Raw genomic sequence first — 22,213 nt, 5'->3', positions numbered from 1 at the left:
AGTTGTCTATTAACAACAACAAAACTCATCCCACTTAAAATTGCAAATCTTTAAAGATGAGTTCATATTGGAAACAAACCATAGTAACAAACACAGAGGAAAGTACTGCTGCTTTCCTAAAATGAAAGCACTTCATAAGGTTTAAAAGTCTTTTCCTTCATACTATTCTAATTTCTCCATGTGCAAATCTGGAGATTTTAATGTCAAATCATGTGTGTCCAAAGTTTTACTTTGGTTACCAACCAACCAAATTGTTTATTTAGCTGTTTTGCAATCATTAATTAGAAACTTTTCTGCCCTGGCAAGTCGTCTGAATGGTGTTGACCCCTGAATGTTTGCAAATTTCTTATTGGAATGTTTTCTACATTTTAAAAATTAGGGATATTATTTTAATAGACCCTTTGCAAAGGGCAACTAACTGCAGTCAATATATCAAACACATAGTAATCCATTTTTCTAATCAGAGTTTATCTTTAGCCATATTTTATACAAAACTTCTTAGACATGCTAGCTATAAAGTATGATTTTAAACTAATGGATAGCTATAGTAATTTAAAAATACATATATAAGGGAGATAGTGTGGTGCAGTGGTTAAACCCCACACTGCTCCCGTGACTCAGGGTAAGCCACTTAATCCCCTCATTGCCCCAAGTATATTAGATAGATTGTGAGCCCACCAGGACAGACAGGGAAAAATGCTTGAGTACCTGAATAAATTCTCATAAACCGTTCTGAGTTTCATTGGGAGAACAGTATAGAAAATTGAATAAATAAATTAAATAATCTTACGCCTCCTGCTTAAGTGTCCTCCTTCAGATCTCCAGTATGAACAGCCCAAGCAGATGTTCTTTGGAATTTATACTACCCTTGTTTATCAGATTTGAGTCCAAAGTTCAGGGCACGCCTTTAACACAGGCTTTCATATGAAACACAGAACTTATAAGAGCAGAAAAACAAATTCACAGAAAAAAAAAGAACCAAAGGTTTTACTGTTAATAACTGAACTAAATAACAGATGTTGTTGGGACAAATGTTTCTTTTGCAGTTGCTTAAAGGTTGCCTGTCACCCACTGTCTTGAGATGAGTGGTATGAACTAAGGAAGGATGGGCTAGATTTGCATTCCCTGTTCCTCTGTGAGGCCCTAAGGAAAGAATGGAAAATGCTGAGCTTTCTATTTTTCTCTTATGTTGTACTGAGGCTGAGGTTTTCCTATATCTGGGCTAAAAAAAGAGAGAGAGACAAAGTATCCAAATGCTTTGGATTTGGCTCATGTCTCTTCATAGTTCATGGCAAGATACATTTTAGGTACTTTCCTGTTCTCCCTTCACCCAAATATCATGCAGTGGTCAATATTTTCAAAGATACTGACTGATCCTGATATGTAATGCTGGACCTAATCTGGGCTAGAGCTACCATATGGCTCCAGAAAAAAAAAGAAGAGAGAGAGAGGACAGATTGAGACATCCAGTTTTACTTCCATTGCTTTCAACGGAAGTGTATCCCAGATGTCTCTATCAGTCCTCCTTACTTCAATTACTTTCAATGGAAGTAAAACCCGGATGTCTCAATCCAACCTCCTTTTTCTGGAGCCATATGGTAACCCTAATCTGGGCCCCAGCATTGAGTATCTGGGTCATAAGCGGCCGCTGAAACATGTCCAGCTAATGGAAATAATCGGAACCATTTTGCTGTCCTAACCTTATCTGGGCACTTACCCAGTTAGCAGACTGAGGGCTAGATTCTGAAAAATTTGTATTAAAAACTGATGGGCTGCTGTCACAGCCATTATTGTACCAATTTTTTTTTTTAAAGTCATTTTCCAAAAAACACTCATGCAAATGAGGTTGGCAGAGAGTAGTGAAAGTTTGCTAAATTTGCATGTGCCCATCACTGGTGATAGCGATGGGCACATGCGCAGAATAAACACAAACCACCCCAAACAAACAACTAATCAAGCCACCGAAGTCCAGCAACCACCCATTCAACAACCTCCCCCCCCCCCAGCAACGGGAGAGATGCCCATTTCCTATCACTGCTAAGTGACCCCCCCCCTCAGCAGTGGGAGAGATGCCCACTCCTTCCCGCCACATGGCAACCCCTCTCCCATGACTCTGATGACACCCCCCATTCCCCTTATCTTGCTTAGGATGACTGGCCAGAGGGATGTCTACTCCTTCCGGCCAGCAGGCCCACCTCTTCAAAATGGTGGGTGTTCCAGAGGTTGTGGTAAGAGCAGATAGCGTAGCTAGTTTTAAGAAACATAGAAAAAAGCGGCAGAAAAGGGCTATAGCCCACCAAGTCTGCCCATTCCAGGTATCCCCCCCCTGAATTTACTCCCTTAAAGATCCCACGTGAGTATCCAATTTTTTCTTAAAATCCGTCACGCTGCTGGCCTTTATCACCTGGAGTGGGAGTCTGTTCCAGTGATCCACCACTCTTTCGGTGAAGAAGTACTTCCTGGAGTCGCCATGAAACTTCCCTCCCCTGATTTTCAGCGGATGTCCTCTGGTGGTCGAGGGTCCCACTAGCCCGAAGATATCATCTTCTGACTCGATGTATCCCGTGATGTACTTATACGTTTCAATCATATCTCCCCGTCCTCTTCTTTCCTCAAGTGAGTACAGCCGCAATTTCTTTAGTCTTTCTTCATACGTGAGATCCTTGAGTCCCATTACCATCCTGGTGGCAGTTCTCTGAACCGACTCGATCCTCAGCACGTCCTTTCGGTAGTGTGGTCTCCAAAACTGAACACAGTACTCTAAGTGAGGCCTCACCATGGCTCTGTACAACGGCATCATAACTTCAGGTCTCCTGCTGACGAAACTTCTGCGGATACATCCCATCATTTGTCTTGCCCTGGAGGAAGCCTTCTCCACTTGAGTGGCAACTTTCATGTCCTCGCTAATGATTACTCCTAGATCGCGTTCCTCCGTGGTCCTAACCAAGGTCTCACCATTTAGTACATAAGTTCTACACGGGTTTCTCTTGCCCAGGTGCATTATCTTGCATTTTTTAGCATTGAAGCCTAGCTGCCAAGTGTTTGACCATTGTTCCAGTAGCAGTAGGTCGTGTGTCATATTATCAGGTAATAAGCTTCTGCCTACTATGTTGCAAAGTTTGGCGTCGTCGGCGAACAGTGATATCCTTCCTCTAAGTCCTTGCGTCATATCTCTTATGAATAAGTTGAATAGAATCGGGCCCAGGACTGATCCCTGCGGCACTCCACTGATTACGTCCGACGCTTCGGATGGGGTACCGTTTACCACCACCTTCTGAATTCTGCCGCTCAGCCAATCCCCAACCCATGTAGTTAGAATGTCTCCTAATCCTATCGATTTCAGTTTGTTCAGTAATCTTCGATGAGGAACGCTATCAAATGCTTTACTGAAGTCCAAATATACCACGTCCAGTGACTCTCCGGCGTCCAGTTGTCTGGTAACCCAGTCAAAAAAGCTAATCAGATTAGATTGGCAGGATCTACCCCTGGTGAACCCGTGTTGGTGTGGATCACGGAGATTTTCTTCGTCCAGGATTGTGTCAATATGCTGTTTGATCAGTGTTTCCATGAGTTTACACACTATAGACGTGAGACTCACTGGTCTGTAGTTTGCTGTCTCTGTCCTGCAGCCCTTTTTATGGAGTGGGATTACGTTGGCGGTTTTCCAGTCCAAGGGGACCCTTCCTGTGCTTAGGGAAAGATTGAAAAGAACAGATAATGGTTCTGCCAGGACTTCCCTTAACTCCCTGAGCATTCTGGGGTGTAGGTTATCCGGTCCCATGGCTTTGTTTACTTTGAGTCTTGATAGTTCGTTGTAGACACTGCTGGGCGTGAATTCGAAATCATGAAACGGGTCTTTCCGGTTATCTCCCGTCTGAAGCTGTGGACCAGCTCCCGGCGCTTCGCGGGTGAAAACTGAGCAGAAGTATTGGTTTAGTAATTCTGCCTTCTCAGAGTCTGATTCAGCAAAGTTACCGTCCGAAGGATGTGGACAATTCCCTGGAGAGAAAGTCCTTAGTCTGCCACTGCTTGCCCTAGATCAGTAGCATGGAATGCACTCTGGGTTTTTGCCAGGTACTAGTGACCTGGATTGGCCACCGTGAGGACAGGCTAATGGGCTAGATGGACCATTGGTCTGATCCAGTAAGGCTATTCTTATGTTCTTATGTCAGCGGGGAGGGGAGAGAGAGGGGAGCAGATGCTGAATGGAAGGAGAGGATAAAGAAAAAAGTGCACATGCTGGATGGGGATGGAAAGAGGATAGAGTTAAATACTGGAGGGGGTGAAGGGGTGGCAAGCAGTAGGTAGACACAGAGAAAAAAAGGGAAATTGAGGACTGAATGGTAAGTTGTGAAACTGCAGGAGTACAGATTTTATGCCTCCTCTTAGATATGATTTGGCCTTTGATATCAGTTCCAGCAATAGTGATTCAGTACTATGCATAGATCTGAACCCATGTTGCGAGTTATAAGAAATCCGATAGCTAGAGGTTGACACAAAACTCTAGCAGCTTTGAAGGCCATAGGATTCCCATTGCGATCTTGAGCATCCTTTAACATAACTCCTCCCTCACTTGGGAGAGACATGCACTTAGTGACTTGAGTCACTTCCGAATCCTCCGTAGCCATCAGTTATAGCCTAGACAGTTAGTGAGCAGTGGGAGACACCTGAGGGCTCACTCAAGGTGGCAAAAGCTAAGTCAGTGATATCCAGATGCAGAGGTAAAAAAGGCGGTCCAAATATTGGAGCCACTCATGACTGTGCGCTGGGAAGTTGTAGGCTGTGCTTGCAGCTTCATTTCCTTAACCACATCTGCTATAAAATGGTGGACAGAAACCAACCAAAGGGTCATCATCCTGGTCAAGTATCAGAAATGCATCTTGACTGCCGGACCCAAGAACTGGATTCTTCCAGGAGAGTTTCCGAGCCCTGGGGAAAATAGAGGCATGGAGTATGATCTCAAATCCTTCCATGGAACTGGGGCCTGACCTGGTCTTAGTGGGGATGGTTCAGAAAGTGAAGACATGCCCTGGACTAACTGTGGTGTGCTCTCCATCTACTCAGTATGGCCCAGGCCCAAAAAAAGGCTCTCCACCTGAGAGTCACAAGTTCTGGAGAAAAGCCTTGTGTAGAGATGTAAAAGAGCCCTGCAGAACCTCCGACTGGTTTTTTTATGTGTTCTATGGACTCCTTGCATTTGCGCCTTTGCTGAATTTGGGCTCTGGCCAGGATTTTTTATCCATCTCCCAGACCCACAGTTGTTTTCCAGCTAACCTTGAGACTCCAGCCCCTTCCTCACATGCACCATGGCACACAGTACATGGACATTCCTCCATCAGCCATCCAACACAAACTTGATAAGAAATGGTGTCAAAACATCCTGAGGAGTCCATCCCTGTCAATTTTAGTAAAAGATCAAGGGGTTTTGAGGCAGATAGAGGCTTCAGAAAAAAAGACTGCTCTATAAATTATGTAAGATAAATTATGTAAACTTAATGCAAGTTATGCAAGCACGGTAAGGATAATGTAAAGTAACGCAAAGTAACTCCACGTAAAGTTATGTACGAAAAGTTATGTAAAGTTAGGTATGCAAAGTTTGTAAAGTTATACAAATAATTGTAATGTCATCGCCTGGAAATGACCAGCCATCTTCTAATGTAATCCGCTTAGAACCGCAAGGCACAAGCGGAATAGAAATCACTAATGTAATGTAATGTAATACATGTAAGAGAATACTTTTTCTAAAAATATAACAAAAACAAAATTGGGTGCTGAGGATGGTGTACAGCCGAGGATGCTGAAGGAACTTAGGGAAGTTCTGGCAGCTCCGCTGACTACCTTTTCAATGAGTCTCTAGAGTCGGGAATGGTACTGGAGGATTGGAGAAGGGCGGATGTGGTCCCTCTCTACAAAAGTGGAAGTAAGGAAGAAGTAGGGAATTACAGGCCGGTAAGTCTGACTTCTGTGGTAAGCAAATTAATGGAAACACTTATTTATTTATTTATTTCTAAAAGTTCTTGACCACCTATAACTAAGCAGTTTACAAAAAAAAAAAAAAACCCCCAAAACAACAACATTCACAAAGAATGGTGAAGTTTCTGGAATCCTGTGGATTATAGGGCCAGAGGCAACATGGATTCACTTTGACTGGGTGATCAGAGAATTGGATAGAGGATGTGCACTAGATGTGGTGTATTTAGATGCCAGATGGTGTGAATAACATGAAGAAAGACCTGGCGAAGCTTGAAGAATGGTCTGAAATTTGGCAGCTAAAATTTAATACTAAGAAATGCAAAGTCATGCATTTGGGCTGCAAAAACCCAAGGGAACGGTACAGTTTAGGGGTGAAGAACTTAAGTGCACGACGGAAGAGTGGGATTTGTGTGCGATTGTATGTGATGATCTTAAGGTGGCCAAACAAGTTGAAAAGGTGACAGCGAAGCTAGAAGGAAGCTAGGGTTGCATAGGGAGAGGTATGGCTAGTAGGAAAAAGGAGGTATTGATGCCTCTGTGAAGACTCTGGTGAGACCTCATTTAGAATATTGTGTACAATTCTGGAGGCCACACCTTAAAGTTATAAAAAGGATGGAATCGGTCCAGAGGAAGGCTACTAAAATGTACATGAGCCGAGTCTCTTTCATATGAAAGGAAACTGCAAGGGGAGGACATAGGATGAAGTTAAGAGGTGATAGGCTCTGGCATAACCTGAGTAAATACTTTTTTACAGAAAGAGTTGTAGATGTGTGTGGTGGAAACAGAGACTGTGTCTGAATTCAAGAGAGCCTGGGATAGGCACGTTGGATCTCGGAGAAAGAGATAATGGTTACTGTGGATGGGCAGAGAAGATGGGCCATTTGGTCTTTATCTGCCATCATATTTCTATGTTTCTAACATGCATAAAAGCTGCATTAAAATTGTATACAGACATCACAGTTACAAGCAGAAGTATAAATAATTACACTATAGCTTCAAGTATCTCATTTAGCACTCCGAGCCACAGTAGAAACCTCTACCGCGGCTTAGTAAAAAAAAAAAAAAGGGTATAGTTCATAACACGAAATTTGGTATTTACAAGTATCAGGAAAATTAGTTCATCACTATTCCCTTCCTTTCTAGACTACAATTTAGGAAAAACACACAAAAAAAATCACTTTCTACTCCAATTACTATGCAGTCCTATAGATTAACAGGAAAAAGCATGGGGTACATTCCATCGCATTCCAGAATCTGGTTCATATAAAGTCCTCCAAGTTTTCTGTTCCATGTTGAAAAAGGGGACCTTCACTTGCACAACAGTCCTGCCAGAAGTGAGGTACTGGGGGTATCTTTTTCTTCAAGCACTCCTTTCTCATGCCCGAGCTGGGAATGCTGTTGGGAGGGGGGGGGACTTCAGACACCATGCACAGCAAATCTCTCCTGGCTTGGCTCCCAGGACTCCCCCTCAGTGCTAGGGTCTCAGTTGGAGTGGGCAACCAAACACCTCTTCCTTATAAGTACAAGCCTCCCATGAAAAAGAATTTCATTCATTGTTACTCACAGCTGACTCCTATGGACAATTCAGAAAGCAGCTGAAAACTTATCTTTTCTCTAAGTACTTGTTCATTTAACTTACTTCACCTATACATTATGTTCATTATTGATAATCTTTTGTAAACCACGTAGAACTTTTTGGTAACGCAGTCAATAAGTACAATGTAATGTAATATTACTTCCCTGGCCCTGCCCACATGGCTTGGCTCTTTCCTAACATAGTAACATAGTAGATGACGGCAGATAAAGACCCGAATGGTCCATCCAGTCTGCCCAACCTGATTCAATTTAAAAATTTTTTTTTTTTTTTTTTTTTTTCTTCTTAGCTATTTCTGGGCGAGAATCCAAAGCTTTACCCGGTACTGTGCTTGGGTTCCAACTGCCGAAATCTCTGTTAAGACTTACTCCAGCCCATCTACACCCTCCCAGCCATTTAAGCCCTCCCCTGCCCATCCTCCTCCAAACGGCCATACACAGACACAGACCGTACAAGTCTGCCCAGTAACTGGCCTAGTTCAATCTTTAATATTATTTTCTGATTCTAAATCTTCTGTGTTCATCCCACGCTTCTTTGAACTCAGTCACAGTTTTACTCTCCACCACCTCTCTCGGGAGCGCATTCCAGGCATCCACCACCCTCTCCGTAAAGTAGAATTTCCTAACATTGCCCCTGAATCTACCACCCCTCAACCTCAAATTATGTCCTCTGGTTTTACCATTTTCCTTTCTCTGGAAAAGATTTTGTTCTACGTTAATACCCTTTAAGTATTTGAACGTCTGAATCATATCTCCCCTGTCTCTCCTTTCCTCTAGGGTATACATATTCAGGGCTTCCAGTCTCTCCTCATATGTCTTCTGGTGCAAGCCTCCTATCATTTTCGTCGCCCTCCTCTGGACCGCCTCAAGTCTTCTTACGTCTTTCGCCAGATACGGTCTCCAAAACTGAACACAATACTCCAAGTGGGGCCTCACCAATGACCTGTACAGGGGCATCAACACCTTCTTTCTTTCCTTATATGGTACTTAGGCCCCAGGATGCACCGAGTAGGGGTGGGGCACCACCATTTGACCCAGAGGCTTGACAGAAGGGGGCATGCCTCCTTCTGTATAGTATGTGAGGAAGAGCTGGGGGAATTCCACTAGATCACCAGGACCAGTGGTAACTAAGGGGTTAGGCTTGGCCTGGCAGGGGATTGGGACAGGTCAGGTGGGTAGGTCTACCAGATCTCAGTATTTTTTAGATTTGGGGGGAGAGGGAGCTTGGAGAAGGGGCTACAGAGTGCTGTAGCATGCTTCTTTTTTAAACTTTATTTTTATTGAAATTTCAAATAACTTCACAAGAATCCTCTTGTTACAAGAAAATACCGAAAGAAAATCCTAAAGGAAATTAGAATTACAATGCTAATTAACAAATGCCAATTAACAACAAAAATTATTCAATCTTTCTCAGACCACAAATTAGGTGGGGGGGGGGAAGGATTCCAAAACAGTAAGGAGAGACTCAAAAAAAGAGGAAAAATAACACTGAATTAATATAAGGAATAGGTTTACTTAAAACTATTGTTCTACATTCCCTAATACTCCCCCTCTTGCCAAGGTCTTCAAATTCAAAAATGAACATAATTGTTCAGGTATAAAGAACAGCAAACAAAACAACAAAGGTGACCAATTGGTGTTCAGTCTCTTTTATTATGATAGACTCGACACGATCGTGTTTCGGCCCACAAGGGCCTGCTTTAGAAATCTAAAATATAACATGTAATAAAGAATGTAAAAAACGTTTATTAAAAAAAAAAAAAATATATATATATATATATACATATACATACACACACACACACACACCAATGTCAGCATCCTCTTCATGCAAAAGAACCGTAAACATAAGACATAAATAAAACACATATGATATACATATACAGCAGTTTATTACAAGCATCTGAAAACATTGTTATATGAACGACATTAAAAAATTAACACAGATATATTATATATAACCCAGTTTAACTTTAACAAATAAAACTTTATTTCATCGAAAAATACTAAAAACATTTAAAATGAACAGACATGTCATATTACATAAAACATGCAAAAATTTCTTAATGCAATAATAACTCAAATGGATTCCCAAAAATATCAGACATTTACAAGGGTATGCAAGTAAAAATGTTCCCCCAAGATCCAATATCTCCTTTCTCGTTGAAAGAAACAGTTTCCTGCGTTCCTGTGTGGTTCTGGTGACGTCTGGGAAAATCCAAACTTTTTTCCTGTAAAATAAACGTTGAGTGTTACAAAAATATAATTTCATGATAGCATTCAGGTCCTGCTCAGAAATGAGGGATATCAATAACATAGCCCTTTCAGAATTTTCTGATACAGTAGATTCCAATAGCTCTATGATGTTTAAAGAAGCATCTTGCTGTGTCTGTAATTCAGGTGCGACTCCAATAGGTTTTTTTACAGGCAAATAATAACTTCGGTTTACCGGAGGTATATGATCTGAGGAAATTTTTTATATTTCTATAAGGTATCTTTTAAACATATATAAAGGGGTCACACCATATACTTTAGGAAAATTCAAACAAATGTTCAGCCTCCAGTTGTAATTTTCCAGCTGTTCAGTTTTCTTAAGCAAGAAATTTCTCTCCTTAATCAAATTAGTGGCAACAGCCTGAACATCTATTACTGTTTTTTTTTAACTTGTTGAATTTCATTAGACAATTCTTTTTTAGTATTATGGAAAGATTTTCCAAGAGCTACTTACAAGATTTGCAATCTACTGTGAAGACCTAGACGTTGAGGAGTTCAGCCTCTCGAGAGTATCCCAAATGTTTTCGAGGGTAATGACCGCCGGTCTCGTTATTATGCCAGTTTCCAAACCAGCACTCTGAGCTCTCTGCCTTGTAATTATCATAAGCCCCTGATCCAGGGTTTCCCCTGGTTCCACCTCCTCACAGGGGTCCCTCGGCAGGGCTGCAGCTGTGTATGGCGGAGGAACAGCTTTTGTAGGGGAGAGTGACACCTCCAGCCCGATGTCTCCAACCGCTCCCCCAGGTGAAGACAGCCCGTGTGTTCTTCCAGGTATTTCTCTGGGGTTAATGGCGGCAACGGTAAAATCCAATATGGAGCGTGAGGAGTAGTGGCTCGTGGCCAGTAGGGGGTGATGGTTATGGGACGGTAATGGAATAGATGTCAGAACATGATAAGTGCAGTGTTTTTGTGGAGTTTTTCTACAAAAGCGCCTGTTTTTCGTATGATTCTGGGTAATTCTAGTTAGATACAAGCATATGTGTCAGTTAGAGCCACGCCCAATGGAAGCGTACGAAAGACGGGTAAATAAAAAATCTAAATATGTAACTAAAGCCAGAAAAATACACTACAGATTAATAGAAGGGAAAGAATGGTGTTCTTTTTATGCACTTAGCTGTTGGGCCAGATCATGAAGGAAACCAAAGGAATCCATTTTGGGTTCTCTGTTTTTACTATATCTGTTCTGTCTTTGGACACCATTTTGTGCCAGTGACTAGTTTTCTGTCTTCTTTGTCCTCTCTGAGTTTTCCCGCTCCCAGCAGCGTGGTGTTAATTAATACTACATGTGCTTGCTTTAGACTAGTTAGTAACGTGTCCCAAACTAAGATAACAGGAAAAATATAGTTTTGAATAAAAATTATTTATGGATGGAAGCTTGGCCAAGCAAGTATAAATGAACAAATATGACTGGAGTGTGTGTATGACTGTGTGTTGAACAAAGGAATGGGTTTTGGAAAACATAATATATATTTGCAACCTAAAGAAATCCTAAAGCAACATCTGGAAGTAATTAAGTCAGAGATTCCTGCTCTAACATAGGAAGGCTTGTGTGTGAGACTGTCGGCTCAGGCAGCCCCTCCTCCTCCTCCTGTGGGCTAGAGCTATGTAATTTGAACCTGTCAGTTTCTTTTCTTTTTTTCCTCTAAGGCTGAGAACTTTTCAGCATCTTTTAACAAATAATTTTTCTTAATATACTTTAGTGAAAATTATGATTTATATTCAGAAACGACTATAAGCAAACAAATGTACTTTTCTGAAACTTTTGTCTTTGTCTAACTTTTAAGACCACCCATGTTATTTTATTGGTTGTCAACCTGATGATGTCACAATAAGCCAAAAGTATATAATAGAATGACCTAAGATATTAAGATGAGCTCGTTATTAGAAGGCCAGCATTTGGCAACTATAACGATCTCTCATTAGCGCAACTGTTAAGCAATTATGCTTGATTCTTTTGATCTCATAATGGAAAAATAGAAACAATAACTCAATAAATCTTAATTAATTTTTAAAACCTTGCGCTGGTGTCATTGTGCATGTTTTATTATTTTTCAAACCGTGAGCTTTCATGATGGCGTCACAATTCCTATGCTCAAACGCTGAACAGGGGTAGATGTCCTGGCCATAGTGGAATCAGCTCGGACACTGCCCTTGCGCTCGCTCATGAAGGAAACAAACCCTGCCAGATTCAGGTGCTAAACTCGCCATCTCTGTACTGCCACCATCTTGGCTCCTCCCTCTGTACCATGCTTCTTTTTTACTTTTCTGTCCGTGCCTGAGCCAAAGTTAGCCCAGAGTAATTAGCAGCAAAAATTACTAGGGAAAGGAGGAAGGTTAACACAATTTTTAGACTGTAACAAGGCAGGCCCTAAATGTTTTCTTAAACATTTTCACCACTGTTGATTTCTTCATGCTTCAGTTTTGAAGTGAATAATTTGTTAGCTTGCTCAATCTCCTTTCTAATCAACAAAATTTAAAAGCTACCTTTGTTTGCACCAACTACAGCACGGAAACCGTCCTAGCATCACTAATTGACTACCTCCTCCAACTATTCTCCCTGGGAAACAGCGCACTGCTACTCCAGTTTGACCTTAGGAGTGCATTCGACCTAGTAGACCATGACATTCTGCTTAGCTGCCTCGACTCTATAGACATTTCGGGACAGGTACTAACTTGGCTCACAGGCTTCCTAAAAAACCGCACCTACCAAGTCCACAATGAAGGAACCTTCTCCCATACCTGGTGCAACCCCTGTGGAGTTCCTCAAGGCTCCCCCCTATCTCCTTCCCTGTTCAATATTTACATGGCATCGCTGGGACACATGCTATTGGACCGAAATCTAAAATCCTACATTTATGCAGATGACATTACAATTATCATCCCTATCTCCTCGTTGTCACAAGCAACAGAACAACACGTCTCATCAGTACTCTCGATGGTCGAACACTGGACTACTCAGTTCAAACTAAAACTAAATCCAGAAAGAACCAAATTCTTCCTCGCAAGTCCCAATCACAAATTAACGACCACTACCCTGCAACTTAATGGTCTAACCTACCCTATCAATTCCACCATCAAAATTCTTGGAGTCATGCAGGACCGCTGCCTGACTTTCGAAGACCATACCAATGCCCAGGTCAAAAAATGCTTTCACACCCTCTGGAAACTCCGCACCATCAAACATTACTTCGACTTCCCCTCCTTCAGACTGCTGGTCCAATCCCTAATCTTAAGCACTCTTGACTACTGCAATATCATATATTTGGGCTCCTACAAGAAAACCATTAATCGCCTGAGGCTCATCCAAAACACCACTGTCTGCCTCATCTACGGCCTCAAAAAGTCAGACCATATTAGCCCTTTCTACAGAAAACTTCACTGGTTACCTATAGAAGCAAGGGTTATCTTCAAATTCACCTGCCTCTGCTTCAAAACCTTAACTGGCTCATTCCCGATATACCTGTCACACTACTTTGCATTCCCAGGCACAAATCGCACACGCATTACCTATCTGTTTACCTACCCATCACCAAAAGGATGCATCTACAAAAGATTCCTTAACAAAACTCTCTCATTCCAAGCTGGCAGATGGACTGATTGCCTGACCACCCTCATCTCATCTGCTCCATCCTATCCATCCTTCAGGAAATCTCTCAAATCTTACCTCTTTGATAAATTTCTCTAACCCCTTCCCTCCCCGCCTAATGACCTATCTCTAACCGCCTCCCTTCTTCCCCGATCTTCCCCTTCCTCCCCCCTCCTTCCCTCCCTCCGGCTTCTCCTTCCCTTCTTGGTACTCTCCTGTAATTGAAATTGGTTCTATTATACTTGCCAATCAATTCTCTGTATCCTCGCTATATATGTATAGTCTTTTGCACTAGATCTTTGCTGCATATGTACAGTCTCTTTGCATTGTAAACCGCTTCAACTGCATTATACAGCCTCTTGCATTGTATCTTCGCTGTATATATATCTTCGCTGCTTATGTACAGTCTCTTACATTGTAAACCGTTCTCAATTGCATTGTTCAGTCTCTTGCTTTATATCTTCGCTGTATAAGTACAGTCTCTTGCATTGTAAACCGCTCTGAACTGTTTGTGGTATTGCGGTATACAAAAATAAAGTTATTATTATTATTTAAGACATAAGTTTTTTTTTATTTCATCATATTGGATGTTTTAAGATGTAATTCTACCATTTATATTGAATTAGTTTGGTAAATGTGTATGTTTTATTTTGTACATCACTGAGAACTGTGGATTAACCCCCCTCTTCTACAAAGCAGCGCAGCAACAGCCCCAAAGCCCTTTAAATCTCTATGGCTTCGGGGCCATTACCGTGTGCCTTTGTAGAAGAGGGGGTAAGTGGTTTATAAATATTTTAAATAAACAAATATGGGTGAATCAATTTGTTTTTGCACACTGCATCCAATAGTTTATTCAATCTTCTCCCAGCAAAAAAATTCAGACATACACAGTTTTAAGGGAGAAAGGTCAGGTTCCAAAAGGTTAACATATATGCTTCACACATTGCTTCCATATGAATCATTAATAAGAGCTCAGTCTGCATTTGTCCTACTTCAGAAGAAAAAAACCAGAACATTTTTCTGCCAATTCTGCATTTTGTTTTCTGCCTCAATTTATGCTGAGGAAACAAAGTTTATGTGAGAGAATTTTACAATGTTCAAGTTTATTAATTTTAATATACCGACCATCGATGGACACCTGGCCGGTTTACAATGTTAAAAATGAAAGGTTAAAATTAAATTATTATGAGGGGAGAGTAAGTGTGAACATTAAATAGACAAATTACAAGTACGAACCTGAGCTTGCGTGTAAAGGGGGAAGGGAAAGTTAATAATTACATCGTTAAAAACAAATTAAAAGGAGAGGAAGAGAGGAGGAGGATATAACATCAGGAAAGGGGATCACTTCTTAAAAGCGGTTCGTGTTTAGTTTGCTAGCTGTTGGAGAAGAGATATTTAAATGCTATGGTATGCGTTTTTGAATAAAAACGTTTTTAGTTTAATCCTGAATTTGTCGAGTGAATTTTCAAGGTGGAGTTGAAGTGGCATGGCGTTCCATAAAATAGGGGCTACAATGGAGAAATTAGTTTTCCTAGTGTAATAGAATTCTTTGATGGAAGGTATGGTCAGTAGATTCTGATCAGCCAATCTAAGAGTCCAGGAAGGGCAAGAAGGAATGATGAGTTTATCGAGAAAAGATGGGAGACGCGAAAGTTTGATTTTGTAGACCAGAATTAGTTTTATAGGTGATACGGTGCTAAGTCAGCTGCTGCTACAATGTAAACAAACTAACAAAAACAAAAAAGGGAACAAAAAACAAAATGAAAATGCCTTAAAACCACGAAGGTGCATGATAAGAAAGTGCAAAAGGGAGAAAGAAAATCCAACGTAGTCTGCAGTAAACAACAGCAACCAGAAAACAATGAACAGACTGCAGATAATGTACAAGATGCAGGCGTTGTTGATTAGTAAATGCAGTAACATATACAACCTTATAGCCAACCAATGGACCCGACACGGTCACAATCAAATGGGGTCAAGCAAGTCTTACACAACTTCCTGAATCTTCACTTTTAAACCGATTGCATTTCCTGTTGACAACCACGGGTTCTAACCTGTTGACAACAGGAAATGCAATCGGTTTAGAAGTGAAGATTCAGGAAGTTGTTGAACTTGATGTTCCATCCAGCATGGGGGTTTTCTGAAGAAGCCTGTCGGCGAAACGCATTAGAACCCACCTGTACCTGCTGTAGCAAGTTGGCTTCCTAAACTCACAGCTAAGTTTTGCCTATTTTGAGGATCATAGTTTTCACTTAAGTATTGGACACTTCAAATGGACTTTTAATAGAAAAAAGAAAAATAGTATAAAAAGACACTCACCAAAATTTAAATACCTTTCTACCGCTTGAGGATGGTGCTATGATAGACTCTGCAAGTCCTTACAAGGGTTGCTGCCCTGGTTTGGTCACTCTTACCATGCAATGGTTCTGAGCACCTTCGTGATTTTAAGGCATTTTCATTTTGTTTTTTGTTCCCTTTTTTGTTTTTGTTAGTTCATTATCTTTTGGGAACTTTTTCTGTTTGAATTTCACCCAGTTGTTATATTGGGGCTACAATGTAAGCAACATCAGTACATAAAGGGCATAAGTTCATTTACAAATCAACATACTATTTTTCTTGGTGCTGTTCAGAAATGCCACTTCTCTTATTTACAGATCATGTGGGCGATTGTGGTTATTGAAATCACTTAATTAGAATATCATCAGCCCAAACCTTGTTGTGGGGAAGAGTTAATGTTATATGAAGTTACAAAGTAGCACATTTTCAAACAACTGGGAGAAAATATTTTTTTACTCCAATGCATAAGTTTTGGAACTTGGTGCAGGAAGATGTGGTAAAAAGAGATTATGTACTTACCCTGGTAAGCTCTTTTCCAGTAGATAGGCAAGACATTCTAGACCAGTGGGTCCCAACCCTGTCCCTGAGGACCACCAGGGCCAGTTGGGTTTTTGGGATAGCCCTAATGAATATGCATGAGACAGATTTGCATGTCTGTCACCTCCATTATATGCAAATCTCTCTCGTGCATATTCTTAGAGCTATCCCAAAAACTCGACTGGCCTGGTGGTCCTCTAGGACAGGGTTGGGAACCACTGTTCTAGACAATAGGGTTATTTCCCCATACTCGCATGCTCTGCAGAAGGAATCCACTCTGGATTTTTCACTCTGCCTCTGTAGTACTTCACTGATCCTGCAGAGGGATCGAGGACAAATCCACCAGTCCATGCTTGCTCGAGTTGGCAGAGGCAACGGCAGACAAATCTGCAAGAAATCTTGGCGTGGCACCCAGCGAGAGAGTAAGGCAGGCTGAAGAGGACGCTTGTGTGCCCTCGCCCAAGAAACTACATCTAGTGTGGCAATCATGAAGCCTAGAACTTGAAAGATAATCCCACGCCAAAAGAGCTGGCCGCTCCAAAAGCACATTAATCTGTACACACAGCTTTTGTATACGAGTTCTGGGCAGGCAGACACAGCCCGCAATCATACCGATGAGGACTCCCAAACATGCCAATGACTGCGTGGGCTGCAGAGGAATCATTCTGAGGATGACAATCCAGCCCAAGTCCTGCAGCAGCTGAAGCACCTGCTCCACTGTGCTATGTTCCTCGGCCAACGATGAGCTCTGATCCACCAGTCGTCAAGTTTCCGATCCTCTGCCCATTAGGGGAAATTTTGAATTCCCTCCAGGGATTGAGAACATTGCTTTTACCAATTGGGGAGCACTTAGGATTTTTCTTCTCGAGCACATAGTACAATCTGGGGGTGTTTATCCCTCCTTTCAGGAGTTTGCTCAGTGAGGCCTTACGGGTTGGGGACATTGTTTTGCCTTTCAACAAGTAAAACACTATTTTTCCTTCCTCACTGTGGATGTTGCGACCTTCCTTTTAGACATTAAACTTAGAGAGTCAAGATAGACCTGGACCACCCTTCAATAGCTGGCATCCATAAAGCCCTCCTCACAAGCAAACTGCCTAAAAATTTCCTATCCGTGAGAGCCTGTTGGACACAGGTTTTGGGCTCCCCCTTTTGGGCTGGGATATGGGGGCTAGCTTGCTGGCCACACCAAGCTTTGTATATAGTGCCTTGCTCCGAGAATGCAGATATCATTTTCTTCAGAGGGAATACATTAACTCTGGCACAGCTTCACCGCATGGGGTTTCTAGCTCAGGATGTGTGTTAAATGGTCCCTGGAAAGCACTTCTTATATTCATGTCTTTTGGATGTATCCTGAAGTGCATCTTTTTTGGAGACAAGTTTGTGCCTATATGAGGCGAGTTTATATGAGACCGTGCACTCCCTTATTTTTATTGGATTTACCCGGGGCTTCACACTTTAGAGGGAAGGGCACTTTAACTTGTATTCCTAAACTGTTTACTAGGTCATAAAACTATATTGCAAGTTTGGACTACTTCACAACCTCCCTCATATTGTACTTGGAGGGCCCACATTGCTAAACTGATTTCTTGGGAGTTGCAGGATGCCCGAGTCAAATATAAAAGGAGGAAGCTCTTTTTGCCCATTTGAGGCTCATACAGTCCCTGTCTCAGAGAGCCTTTAATCAAATCTTGAACATACTAGGAGACTCCTCCTTAAGGGCGTCTGTGTCTCTCTTCTTTTTTCCCCGTTTGAGGTGTTTTTTTTTGGGGGGGGGAGGCCTCCAGTAGCTGTGTGTTGGTCTGTGTGAGGAAATCCACCCATATAATCTCCAATCAGCCACAAGAGGTTTTTGACCAATGATTGAGATCCTGTCCTGCTTTTGACCACTGTGAATTTATGTTCTACGTGACGCAGGCATCTGAGGTCTTTTCCTCTTGTTTAATCAATTATAGTTGTGAGTTAAAACTGTTTTTGTGCATTTGCTATTCCCCATTTTGAGGTTTCTATCCATTCTTGTTTTGTGGTAATTTTTAAATGGGGACAGATATTGTGTGTGACACACAACATATATGCCCATTAAAAAAAAAAAAGCTGCTGCTTCGCACTTTTTTTTTTTTTTAATACTACCGGCACCTCCAGACCTGTTGGATTTTGGAGAGTTAAAAAAACAGCACTTCATTTTGTGCATCATAGGCATTAATCAGAGTGCTCATTTTACTATTGATGAGCTTGTTGAAATGTATTTATATACGATTATTGGTTGGAGGCTACTATAAACCATGGAAAAGACCGCGATTTGCTGTTTTGTGCATTGATAGATGCAATACTTCGTCGCTAAGCCTGTTAAAACTGGTTTAGTGACGATCGTTAAATGCAGTAAGCTTTGTGCATATGAGCCTGAATTGGGTGGTAACAGGAGGAGAGTGCGGCGCTACACACTTCATCTTCGGCCAGTGCGGGTGGAAGCAGGCCCGGCGAAGACAGCGGCAGGAGGGAGAGAGGAGAAGCCGGAGCAACGCAGAAGAAGGAGACAGCGGCAGGCAGCAAGCGGTAGCGTGGGGGAGCGTGAGGGAGCTCCGCCCACCCCTAACGCGTCACCGCCAGCGTCACCACCAGAGCGCCGGACTCCCCCTTAACAGGAGGAGAGCGCGGCGCTACACACTTCATCTTCGGCCGGTGCGGGTGGAAGCAGGCCCGGCGAAGACAGCGGCAGGAGGGAGAGAGGAGAAGCCGGAGCAACGCAGAAGAAGGAGACAGCGGCAGGCAGCGAGCGGTAGCGTGGGGGAGCTCCGCCCACCCCCAACGCGTCACCGCCAGCGTCACCACCAGAGCGCCGGACTCCCCCTTAACAGGAGGAGAGCGCGGCGCTACACACTTCATCTTCGGCCGGTGCGGGTGGAAGCAGGCCCGGCGAAGACAGCAGCAGGAGGGAGAGAGGAGAAGCCGGAGCAACGCAGAAGAAGGAGACAGCAGCAGGCAGCGAGCGGTAGCGTGGGGGAGCATAAGGGAGCTCCGCCCACCCCCAACGCATCACCGCCAGCGTCACCACCAGAGCGCCGGACTCCCCCTTCACAGGAGGAGAGTGCGGCGCTACACACTTCATCTTCGGCCGGTGTGGGTGGAAGCAGGCCCGGCGAAGACAGCGGCAGGAGGGAGAGAGAAGCCGGAGCAACGCAGAAGAAGGAGACAGCGGCAGGCAGCGAGCGGTAGTGTGGGGGTTCGTGAGGGAGCTCCGCCCACCCCCAACGCGTCACCGCCAGCGTCACCACCAGAGCGCCGGACTTCCCCTTAACAGGAAGAGAGCGCGGCGCTACACACTTCATCTTCGGCCGGTGCGGGTGGAAGCAGGCCCGGCGAAGACAGCAGCAGGAGGGAGAGAGGAGAAGCCAGAGCAACGCAGAAGAAGGAGACAGCAGCAGGCAGCAAGCGGTAGCGTGGGGGAGCGTGAGGGAGCTCTGCCCACCCCCAACGCGTCACCGCCAGCGTCACCACCAGAGCGCCGGACTCCCCCTTAACAGGAGGAGAGCGCGGCGCTACACACTTCATCTTCGGCCGGTGTGGGTGGAAGCAGGCCCGGCGAAGACAGCGGCAGGAGGGAGAGAGGAGAAGCTGGAGCAACGCAGAAGAAGGAGACAGCAGCAGGCAGCGAGCGGTAGCGTGGGGGAGCGTGAGGGAGCTCCGCCCACCCCCAATGCGTCACCACCAGAGCGCCGGACTCCCCCTTAACAGGAGGAGAGTGCGATGCTACACACTTCATCTTCGGCTGGTGCGGGTGGAAGCAGGCCTGGCGAAGACAGCGGCAGGAGGGAGAGAGGAGAAGCCGGAGCAACGCAAAAGAAGGAGACAGCGGCAGGCAGCGAGCGGTAGTGTGGGGGAGCGCGAGGGAGCTCCGCCCACCCCAACGCGTCACCGCCAGCGTCACCACCAGAGCACCGGACTCCCCCTTAACAGGAGGAGAGCGTGGCGCTACACACTTCATCTTCGGCCGGTGCGGGTGGAAGCAGGCCCGGCGAAGACAGCGGCAGGAGGGAGAGAGGAGAAGCCGGAGCAACGCAGAAGAAGGAGACAGCGGCAGGCAGCGAGCGGTAGCGTGGGGGAGCGTGAGGGAGCTCCGCCCACCCCCAACGCATCACCGCCAGCGTCACCACCAGAGCGCCGGACTCCCCCTTAACAGGAGGAGAGCCAACGGCGCACAGCCGTTCGGCGCGTGGCGAAGGCGAGCGGTAAAGGCGCTCGCCTTAGCAAGAGCGCCTTTGCAAAGGAGCCTGCAGAAGGAGCCAGGAAGCTGGGCCGACAAACAGGGAGCTCCTATACGTAAGTTACATTCCGGTTATTGTTCTTTTGTTTACTATTACCTAGCCACACAGCACACACCGAGACAAGCACTCTCAAACAGCTCAACAGCACCAACACAACCAAGACCAATGATCAACAGGAGGACTGCTATCAAGAGGGCAGGACACACACAATTGAGAAGGAGAACAAGACATGAGCGCCCACGGAAGCCAGAAGATGAGCTTTCCAGTCTTCTGCACCGGCTGCAGTATGTATGACTACCTCCCCTCGGGGACTAGGGCATACGTTTGCAGCCGATGCGAGGAGCTGGACAGCCTGAAACTGCAAGTTCGGCTGCTGGAGGGAACTGTGATGGAACTCGAAGAACTCCTTGCCAGGAAGGAGGAAAACTGCATGCAGGAGAAGTTGCTAAGGGAGCCCGATACCAGCGAAGGGATCATGGAACTAGAAAGATTCATCGAGGAAGCCTACCAGCAACACGTAGAGATCCCAGGGCTGGAAAGCTGTACCCAGGATACCCAGACAGAAGGCCTGGAAGAGAGGAGAGAAGACATCCATGCAAACACAGAAAAAACCGAAGATGAGGTAGGATACATCCACACACCAGGAGGAAGAGAGAGAACACAGGAAGACGTCCCCTCATCTGAAGAGCCGAAAACTATTTCAAGAGTAGCACTGGAGGAAGAAGACTAGCCTTATACCATAGACGTGGACTTACGACCCCCAAGAAACCCCCGAATAAAGAAGATGGGGATCATCGTAGGTGACTCCATTATACGTCACGTGGACAGCCACACCGCAGGAGGAAGAGAGGACAGAATCGTCACCTGTCTGCCTGGAGCAAGAGTGAAGGATGTGGATCATAGACAGCGCAGGGGGAGAGGATACTGCTGTGCTCATCCACGTGGGAACAAATGATGTGAGCGGACGGAAGTACGACAGGGAAGAGATGAAGGGCCAGCTCCGCTCACTTGGAAGACAGCTGAAGATCAGGGAGGTGAAGGTGGCCTTCTCCGAGATCCTCCCAGTACCAAGAGCGGATAGAAAGAGACAAGGGGAATTGCAAGCTATTAAAGCCTGGATAAGACGATGGTGCGAAGAAGAAGGCTTTGACTTCGTGCGCAACTGGACAGCGTTCTGGGGAAAAAGCAAGTACTACAGAAAGGATGGACTACACCTCAACAAGGAAGGAGCAAGAGTATTGGCAGGCAACATGAAGAAGGCCATCGAGAAGGCTTTAAACTAATAAATAGGGGAAAGCTGACAAGTCGACTACCAGTCGATGGCACGGACGACAGGATGCCCCGAAGAAGAAACCATGGGCTACTACTCATACACAGGAGGGGACGACCTCACAGCAAATAAGGAAGACAAGGCAGGAAGGGACAACTCAGACACAGGAGGGGATGACCGTACAGCAAACAAGGGAGACAACACTGGAGCGGTTAATGATACTGTGAAAGAAACAGTAGAGACAGTAAAGAGTAGAAAGTCCAAAAAGGTAACACAAAGAGAACTCAAATGTATGTATACGAATGCTAAAAGTCTAGGAAACAAAATGGGGGAACTAGAGACAATAGCAAGACATGATAAGTTGGAAATCATTTGCATAAC

The 22,213-nt window shown here is 44.2% G+C and overlaps 2 protein-coding genes across 2 annotated transcripts in view; one reads left to right on the top strand and one right to left on the bottom strand.

Annotated features, from left to right (window-relative positions):
• SELENOP (selenoprotein P) overlaps positions 1–936 on the bottom strand; it is a 60,714-nt gene extending 59,778 nt beyond the window's left edge. The window contains exon 1 of the mRNA XM_033932015.1: positions 791–936. The gene's annotated coding sequence lies outside the window, so the exon portion shown is untranslated. The remainder of the gene's footprint in view (positions 1–790) is intronic.
• The window catches only part of ZNF131 (zinc finger protein 131), a 195,275-nt gene that overhangs the window by 4,623 nt on the left and 168,439 nt on the right, over positions 1–22,213 (top strand). The window lies entirely within an intron of this gene.

The sequence above is a fragment of the Geotrypetes seraphini genome, chromosome 1 (genome assembly GCF_902459505.1).
Source record: "Geotrypetes seraphini chromosome 1, aGeoSer1.1, whole genome shotgun sequence".
Taxonomy (NCBI): domain Eukaryota; kingdom Metazoa; phylum Chordata; class Amphibia; order Gymnophiona; family Dermophiidae; genus Geotrypetes; species Geotrypetes seraphini.
This window is presented reverse-complemented; position numbering and strand designations above follow the sequence as displayed.